This window comes from Stomoxys calcitrans, chromosome 2, assembly GCF_963082655.1.
Source record: "Stomoxys calcitrans chromosome 2, idStoCalc2.1, whole genome shotgun sequence".
Taxonomy (NCBI): Eukaryota; Metazoa; Arthropoda; class Insecta; order Diptera; family Muscidae; genus Stomoxys; species Stomoxys calcitrans.
The window spans coordinates 196,635,857-196,645,105 of NC_081553.1; positions in this window are offsets into that span (position 1 = coordinate 196,635,857).

Genomic DNA, 9,249 nt, shown 5'->3' on the forward strand with positions numbered 1-9,249 from the left:
GCTGCCATATAAACTGATCTTGGATCTTGACTTCTTGAGCCACTACAGGGCGCAAATTTTGTATGAGGAGTTTATTTTTATGATTTTCAGCAACTGTGTTCAGTATTGTTGAATTCGGTTCATAACCTGATATAGCTGTCATATAAACCGATCTGGGGTCTTGACTTCTTGAGCCTCTAGATGGCGCAATTCCTATCAGATTTGGCTGAAATTTTGCGACGTGTTTTGTCATGACTTCCAACAACTGTGCCCTGTATGATTCAAATCGGTCCATAACCGGATATAGCAGCCATATAAACAAATCTTGAATCTTGGCCTCTTGAATCACTGGAGAACGCAATTCTTAACCGATTTGGCTGAAATTTGCATGAGGTGTTTTGTTATCATTTCCAACAACGGTTGAAATCGATGCATAACCTGATATAGCTGTCATATAAACCGATTTGGGGTCTTGATTTTGTGAGCCTTTAGAGGGAGCTAATCCTATCCGATTTCGCTAAAATTTTGAACAACGTGTTTCGTTATGACTTTCAACAACTGGGCAAAGTATGGTTCAAATAGGTCCATAACCTGATATAGCTGCCATATAAACCGATCTTGGGTCTTGACTTCTTGAGCCTCTGTAGGGCGTAATTATTATCTGGTTTGGGTGAAATTTTGTACAACGGCTTCTCCCATGACATTCAACAAACGTGTCAAATATGGTAAAAATCGGTCTATAACCCAATTCAGCTATCGGGAGATAGTTTTATAGGGGCCCGAGCCCCTGTATCTGTTTGAGTTGGACAATTTTGAAAACGCCCTCTTAAAATTTTCTTACCCATAAAATTGCTTAACTGTAATGTTTTTGTTATAATTTTTTGGAACCACATAACGGTCATATTTATCATAGAATAATTTTGAGAATTATCCCATTCCCTTGCGAGCATTTAAAATTTTCACAAAAATATTCTTTTTCCTGCTTTTTTTTTGCTCATGCGGCGCAAGTCCTTTTTAATATCGAGTTTTTAACATTCTAATAAGTCACTCCTTAAACACCGCCTCTATCCACAGGTTGCCAAAGATATTGGAAAAAAAACAAAAAAAAACGGAACCTTTCCACAAAGATCCTTTCTTTGATCCTGATGACAGCCAAATTCTTTTTTTACGGTGATCATTGCCAAACAAAACAAAACACATGTTGTTTTGGGACAAGGATCAGTAAAAACAAGTAAAAGCGTGCTAAGTTCGGCCGGGCCGAATCTTATATACCCTCCACCATGGATCGCATTTGTCGAGTTCTTTTCCCGGCATCTCTTCTTAGGCAAAAAAGGATATAAGAAAAGAGTTGCTCTGTTATTAAAACGATATCAAGATATGGTCCGGTTCGGACCACAATTAAATTATATGTTGGAGACCTGTGTAAAATTTCAGCCAATTCGTATAAGAATTGCGCCCATTGGGGCTCACGAAGTAAAATAGAGAGAAAGATTTATATGGGATCTGTATTGGGCTATAGACCGATTCAGACCATAATAAACACGTTTGTTGATGGTCATGAGAGGATCCGTCGTACAAAATTTCAGGCATATCGGATAATAATTGCGACCTCTATGGGTCAAGAAGTCAAGATCCCAGATCGGTTTATATGGCAGCTATATCAGGTTATGAACCGATTTGAACCTTATTTGACACAGTTGTTGAAAGTAAAAATAAAATACGTCATGCAAAATTTCAGCCAAATCGGATAGGAATTGCGCCCTCTAAAAGCTCAAGAAGTCAAATCCCCAGATCTGTTTATATGACAGCTATATCAGGTTATGGACCGATTTCAACCATACTTGGCACAGTTGTTGGATATCATAACAAAATACTTCGTGCAAAAATTCATTCAAATCGTTTAAGAATTGTGCCCTCTAGAGGCTCAAGAAGTCAAGACCCAAGATCGGTTTATATGGCAGCTATATCAGGTTATGGACCGATTTCAACCATACTTGGCACAGTTGTTGGGTATCATAACAAAACACGTCGTGCGAAATTCCATTCCATTCGGATAAGAATTGCGCCCTCTAGAGGCTCAAGAAGTCAAGACCCCAGATCGGTTTATATGGCAGCTATATCAGGTTATGGATTGATTTGAACCATACTTGGCACAGTTGTTGGATATAATAACAAAACACGTCGTGCAAAATTTCATTTCAATCGGATAAGAATTGCGCACTCTAGAGGCTCAAGAAGTCAAGACCCAAGATCGGTTTATATGGCAGCTATATCAGGTTATGGACCGATTTCAACCATACTTGACACAGTTGTTGGATATCATAATAAAACACGTCATGCAAATTTCATTCTGATCGGATAAGAATTGCGCACGCTAGAGGCTCAATAAGTCAAGACCCAAGATCGGTTTATATGGCAGCTATATCAGGTTATGAACCGATTTGAACCATACTTGGTACAGTTGTTGGATATAATAACAAAACACGTCGTGCAAAATTTCATCCCAATCGGATAAGAATTGCGCACTCTAGAGGCTCAAGAAGTCAAGACCCAAGATCGGTTTATATGGTAGCTATATCAAAACATGGACCGATATGGCCCATTTACAATACCAACCGACCTACACTAATAAGAAGTATTTGTGCAAAATTTCAAGCGGCTAGCTTTACTCCTTCCGAAGTTAGCGTGCTTTCGACAGACAGACGGACGGACGGACGGACGGACGGACGGACGGACAGACGGACGGACATGGCTAGATCGACATAAAATGTCACGACGATGAAGAATATATATACTTTATGGGGTCTCAGACGAATATTTCGAGTAGTTACAAACAGAATGACGAAATTAGTATACCCCCCATCTTATGGTGGAGGGTATAAAAAGTATCTGTTGCACAAAAGATCCTCCAGTTGTCATACCTGTTTTTTAACATCAATTTCTATTGTTTTCTCTTCGGAAGAAAATCCAAAAAAGTATCACTTTTTCCAAAAAAAAAACAAATATTTGACTCATTGTAAAGTAGACACGGGAGTTATAGAGATTTTTCTTTTTGGGAAAAGCAACCCTTATATCCTGCTTACACATCAAAATATACTACAGCATAGGGTTCCCCGGCTGTTTGTGTGTGCTTGTATGTGTGAGTGTGGGATTTACGGTATTGTTTTGCTGTTTGGCTGTTTTTCTTTTTTTTGGCAATTTTATTTTTTGGGTACTCCATTGTGTTGTTTTTTGGGTTTTATTTGCAACGAAAATTTTTGGGTTTCCACCCCTCTCTCCACCACCACCACCACCAACAACACTTGAGCAGCCACAAACAACTCTACTACGGCCACCACCCCAAGGGTATTGGGTTTGGCACATTCGTTGGCAATAGGATGACGGAAGGATGAATGTATGCATGGAAGTTGGAATGAATGAATGTGGCCAGCAGTAAAATTCGTTCATTCGTTCGCTTTGGTATATAAAGGTTTTTGTATTTTTATTTTCCAATTTTTTATTAGCATTTTTGTTGTACCCACACACTGACACACACACAGGCATAGACAAATATACACAAACACATTTATAAATGACTCTATGGGGATGTATGACATTTGTGTCTATGTCTATGTGTGTTGTTGTGCTATATCCGTTTTTGTTGTGGTATGGGTTGTCAGAGAGTCCTGAATTCTGTGTCCTGATACCGAAATATTATTTCAAATGGCCTAACGTATGATATTTTTGTTGAATGCTGGTTTTTGGGTGTTTAAGGGTTGCAAATGAATGAATTTGGGTTTTGTCATATAAAAATTTGTTTTTTCTTTTTTACATTTTTATCAACATTCATGTTGTTTTATTGGCAAATATAGCTTTTGAGCCTGCATAAAAATGAAAGGACAAACACACACATACATTTACATATTTGTGGGGAGTTCAACCCACAGCCGGGAGAAAAAAACAAACTCCCTGCCACATTTTTTATGTATGTTTGTTTTTTGTTTTATTAAAAAAAAAAATGGTTTATGTAAAGTTTTGTGATTGGTTGGTTTTTTTCTCCCTCAAAGGAGATGAGTGGGTAAATGACACCCCTCATAGGTTTTTTTTTATGGCAGGGGAAGTAGATTTTTTATGGCTTTATGTATTTGGAAGGTTGTGGGGTGCTTAAGAGTGTTTGTGTAGTAGTTGTGGAAATTTTTACCACACATAACGACTCTTGATTGGTTTAATAATTATTGTATATGTAAAAGAGGACTCTTGGGATTATACATAAAAAACACATACAGAATTTAAAGCAGTGATGAAAACTTGTGGATTTTCTTTGATTAAATAGGAGTATCAGTGCAACAACAGGCGGGGGTACAGCAAAGTTTCTAGAAACCGAACAAGGATAATCGAGAGACCGGTTTATATGGGAGCTGTATGAGGTTGTAGACTGATTTGGACCGTACTTTGCACAGTTGTTGGAAGTCATAACAGAACACCGCATGCAAAATTTCAGCCAAATCGGATAAAAATCGGGGTATTGGTTTATATAGGAGCTATATCAGGTTATAGTTCGATTTAGACCGTACTTGGCTTAGTTGTTGGAAGTCATAACAGAACACTATCTCAAAATTTTAGCCCTATCGGACAATAATTACGGCTTCCAGGGGCTCAAGAAGTCAAATCGGGAGTTCGGTTTATATGGGAGCTATATCCAAATCCGAACCGATAGGGCCTATTTGCAATCCCCAACGACCTACGTCAATAAAAAGAATCTATGCAAAATTTCAAGCGGATATCTTTACGCGTTTGACCGCTATCGTGGGCTCGACGGACGGCCATGACTAGATCGATTGAGAATGTCGAGACGAACAAAAATATATTCACTTTATGGGGTCTTAGAAAAATATTTCGAGGTGTTACAAACGGAATGATGAAATTAGTATACCCCCATTCTATGATGGTGGGTATAATAATTCGTGGTTGATGTAGTTTAGTTCCAGAACTTTATTCCGTCCATGGCTCCTGGATTGAGGCAACATGAATCTTGCCCTTGCTGATTTTTTCCATCGTAGCATGTATAGCTTCCTCATTCCGATGGAGGTTTATCTGGATGGCCTCAATCATTGATCCTCGAGTAAATAGGTAATTTGGGAGTGGGTGATGGTTTCATCGTCTGCTCCCTGTTCTTTAGACTACTTTTCCTGCCTGATGTTTTAATATTAGGATCTAACCTATCATGGTGCTCCAAATCTTGACTAAATGGGCTTCTTAGAAGTGGTTGATGATCTTATCGTCGGATCCCTGTTCGTTAGTCTGTATAGAGTTTCAAGTCACTGCACTGCCTGATATTTCAATATTAAGATTTTTGCTTATATTAGGATCTTTGCCTATCCTAGTCTTCCGAATCTTTTGAAAATCTGTGATGGTTCGATACTCTCATGTTTAAGGCATGTGGTGAAGATATTGAGACACTAGAGTATTTCCTCTGTTATTGCCCGGCTTCGCGGCTAACAGACACCGGCATATTTCAATATTAAGATTTTTGCTTACATTAGGATCTTTGCCTATCCTAGTCTTTCGAATCTTTTGAAAATCGGTGATGGTTCCATAGTCGCATGTTTAGGGCATGTGGTGAAGATGTTGAGACGATAGAGTATTTCCTATGTTATTGCCCGGCTCCCCGGTTAAGGCGACACCGGCATAAGGTGTGGACACAATACTAGACTTCAATTAATTTAGGGTCGTGGAATAGAGAAAAAGTATGTATTTTGTGATTAGCACGGAATTCCTAGCTTAGATTGTTATACCCACCACCAAAGGATGGGGGTGTATATACAACACATCGAAATATCCATTTCCGACCCTATAAAGTTCATATATTCTTGATCGTCGTAAAAATCTTAGACGAAAATCTGCAGTCTTTAAAAATAGAGAAACTTTGAAACTGAAACTTTGCATAGATTTTTTTTTGTTAATAGGCAGGTTAAATTGGAAGATGGCCTATATCGGATTATATCTTGATATAGCCCCCATATAGACCGATCTGCCGATTTGGGGTCTTAGGCCCATAATTTATTATCCGATTTTGCTGAAATTTGGGACAGTGAGTTGTGTTAGGCCACTCGACATTCTTCTTCAATTTGGCCCAGATCGGTCCAGATTTGGATAAAGCTGCCATACAGAACGATCTCTCGATTTAAAGTTTTGACCCCATAAAAGGCGCAATTATTATCCGATTTCGCCAAAATTTGGAACAGTGAGTTGGGTTAGCCCCATCGACATATTTTTTCAATTTGGTTCAGATCGGTCCAAATTTAGATATAGCTGCCATATATACCGATCTGCCGATTTAAGGTCTCGGGCCCATAAATCGCGCATTTATTTTTCGATTTCGCTGAAATTTGGGACAGTGAGTTGTGTTAAGCCCTTCGACATCCGTTTTTAATTTGACCCAGATCGGTCCAGATTTGAATGTAGCTGCCATATAGACCGATCTCTCGATTTAAAGTTTTGTCCCCATAAACGGCGCAATTATTGTCCAATTTCGCCAAAATTTGGGACAGTGAGTTGTGTTAGCCCCATCGACATATTTTTTCAATTTGGTTCAGATCGGTCCAAATTTAGATATAGCTGCCATATATACCGATCTGCCGATTTAAGGTCTTGGGCCCATAAATCGCGCATTTATTTTTCGATTTCGCTGAAATTTGGGACAGTGAGTTGTGTTAAGCCCTTCGACATCCGTTTTTAATTTGGCCCAGTTCGGTCCAGATTTGAATGTAGCTGCCTTATAGACCGATCTCTCGATTTAAAGTTTTGTCGCCATAAAAGACTCATTTATTATCCGATTTCGCTGAATTTGACACAGTGATTTATGTTAGGCTGTTCGACATCCGTGTGTTATATGTGTCAGATCGGTCTGGTGGATATAGCTCCAAAAAAAGACAAACATTTGCTCTACTAAATTCAACAGTGACTTGTATTTATTAGACCACTCAATGTCCGTCCCGAATTTGGTCCAAATTGGTCGATAGTTCGATATAGCTGCTGCAAATGCAAATTTTGACCATGAACATTCCAATAAGGAACAAGGGCAAACATCTCACATGTCAATGAGCGCTGTCCGATTCAAGTTTAAGCACAATGATAAGGGGCCTCCTTTTTACAGCCGAGTCCGAACGGCGTGCCGCAGTGCGACACCTCTTTGGAGAGAAGTTTTACATGGCATAGTACCTCACAAATGTTGCCACCATTAGGAGGGGAAAACCACCGCTGAAAATTTTTCTGATAGTCTCGCCAGGGTTCGAACCCAGGCGTTCAGCGTCTTAGGCGGACATGCTAACCTCTGCGCTACGGTGGCCTCCTCGATATAGCTGCTATGGATGCATAAATTATGCATTTTTCACCGGATTATGACAGAAGGTGGTTTGCATATAAACCCGAAGTGGTGGGTATCCAAAGTTCGGCCCGGCCGATCTTAATGTCTTTTTACTTGGTAAAGATCATTGTTTTGTGTTTAGTGTTTAGAGCGTACAGCAAGCCGATTACTGGCTTATATTTTCATGGTGCCATGGGGCGGATTAATATCCACGCCATATTTTCAATCTTACTTAAACTAACCTTCGTTGACATTAAAGCCTGAATGCAAACTAATAGTCTTTTTGAGCATAGTCCATTTTCTAAGGCTCCTCCTTTACTTAGCCCGAAAGTTGGTATTTACTCGATAGTGTTAGAAAGCGTACCCAATGATAGGATCGTTAGTATAGTATGGCCAGCGCACGAGAAGAGCGAAAAACAAGTAAAGGTAGTCAAAACTCTAGAGAAGTTGAGTCTATTTACTACTTTTAAGCAAATACAAGCAAAGCAAATGAACTTGGTTACACTTTGTGTCAGCTACCCTATAAATATAGCAACAAGAATCGAAATCTAGACAATATTCTACTGAAAAATAAAAAAAGCACAAGATTAAGAAACTTTATTTTTTTTTAATTGAAAGAAGTTGTGATCCCTGCTCTGTGTTCCTTAATTCGTGGGATTTATTACGAAGAATGGGTATTATAATTAGAATGGGAGCATACTAATCTGGTTATACCGTTTGTAACACCTCGAAATATTCGTCTAAGACCCCTGCAAAATATCAATCTAACCATGTCCGTTTGCTTGTCCGTCCGTCTGTCAGAATCACGATACCGATCTATCGGTTGGGCATCTTGAGCCACTGGAAGCAACCATTGCTATCCGATTTGGCTGAAATTTTGCACGGAGTGTTCTGTTATGACTTCCAACTACTGTGCCAAGTACGATCCAAATCGGTCTATATCGGGAGGTATATAAGGTTATAGACCGATTTGGATCGTACTTGGGACAGTTGTTGGAGGTCATAAGAAAACACTCAGTTCAAATTCTAAAACATTGAAAAAGCGCCTTCTTCACGGATTGAGCTACAGCTCTGAAATTTGGAATACAGTTACATCTAGGCACTATATACCGAGCAACTACAAGATTTGTTTTTCATATTCGTTCATTTTAGCACTAAAACATACAAAGTGGTACTTTATTTACAGACTGAGCTACATCTGTGAAATTAGGGATACAGATACAAACTTTTAAAATGTTCTTTTTTTACGGATAAGGCTAAAGCTAAGAATTTTAAGACATTTTTGCTTTTGATTTTTGAGAGATAAAAAATTGCTGACTTTTCACAACTTTCCTTCAAAACATGATGGGAAAAATTGTTGTAGCTAATTTCAGTCGTCTACTTCACGCCAATCCAAATGGCATTACGATACGTTTTTCCTAACTCGAGCTAGAATTTTTCTATTCTTGGGTATTTGTCGTCGTTAATGCTAACCTGGGCACACGGAGCAGCAACAAGAGCCGTTGCCCTTGTCTAGCTTTCGAAGCCATTAATACAACTTCCAAAAACTGATTGGTGGCAATCAGTGTAAAATTCAGCTCTGATTTTATGACCAAATGTCACCGCCGATGTGTCAGCTCCTGCACCCAATTGCTATCACAATTAAAAAAAAAAAAAAAAAACAAGTAAAAGCGTGCTAAATTCGGTCGGGCCGAATCTTATATACGCTCCACCATGGATCGCATTTGTCGAGTTCTTTTCCCGGCATCTCTTCTTAGGCAAAACAGGATAAAAGAAAAGATTTCCTCTGCTATTAGGGCGATATCGAGATATGGTCCGGTTTGGACCACAATTAAATTATATATGGGAGACCTGTGTAAAATGTCAGCAAATTCGAATAAGAATTGGGCCCTCTGGGGGCTCAAGAAGTAAATAGAGAGATCGAT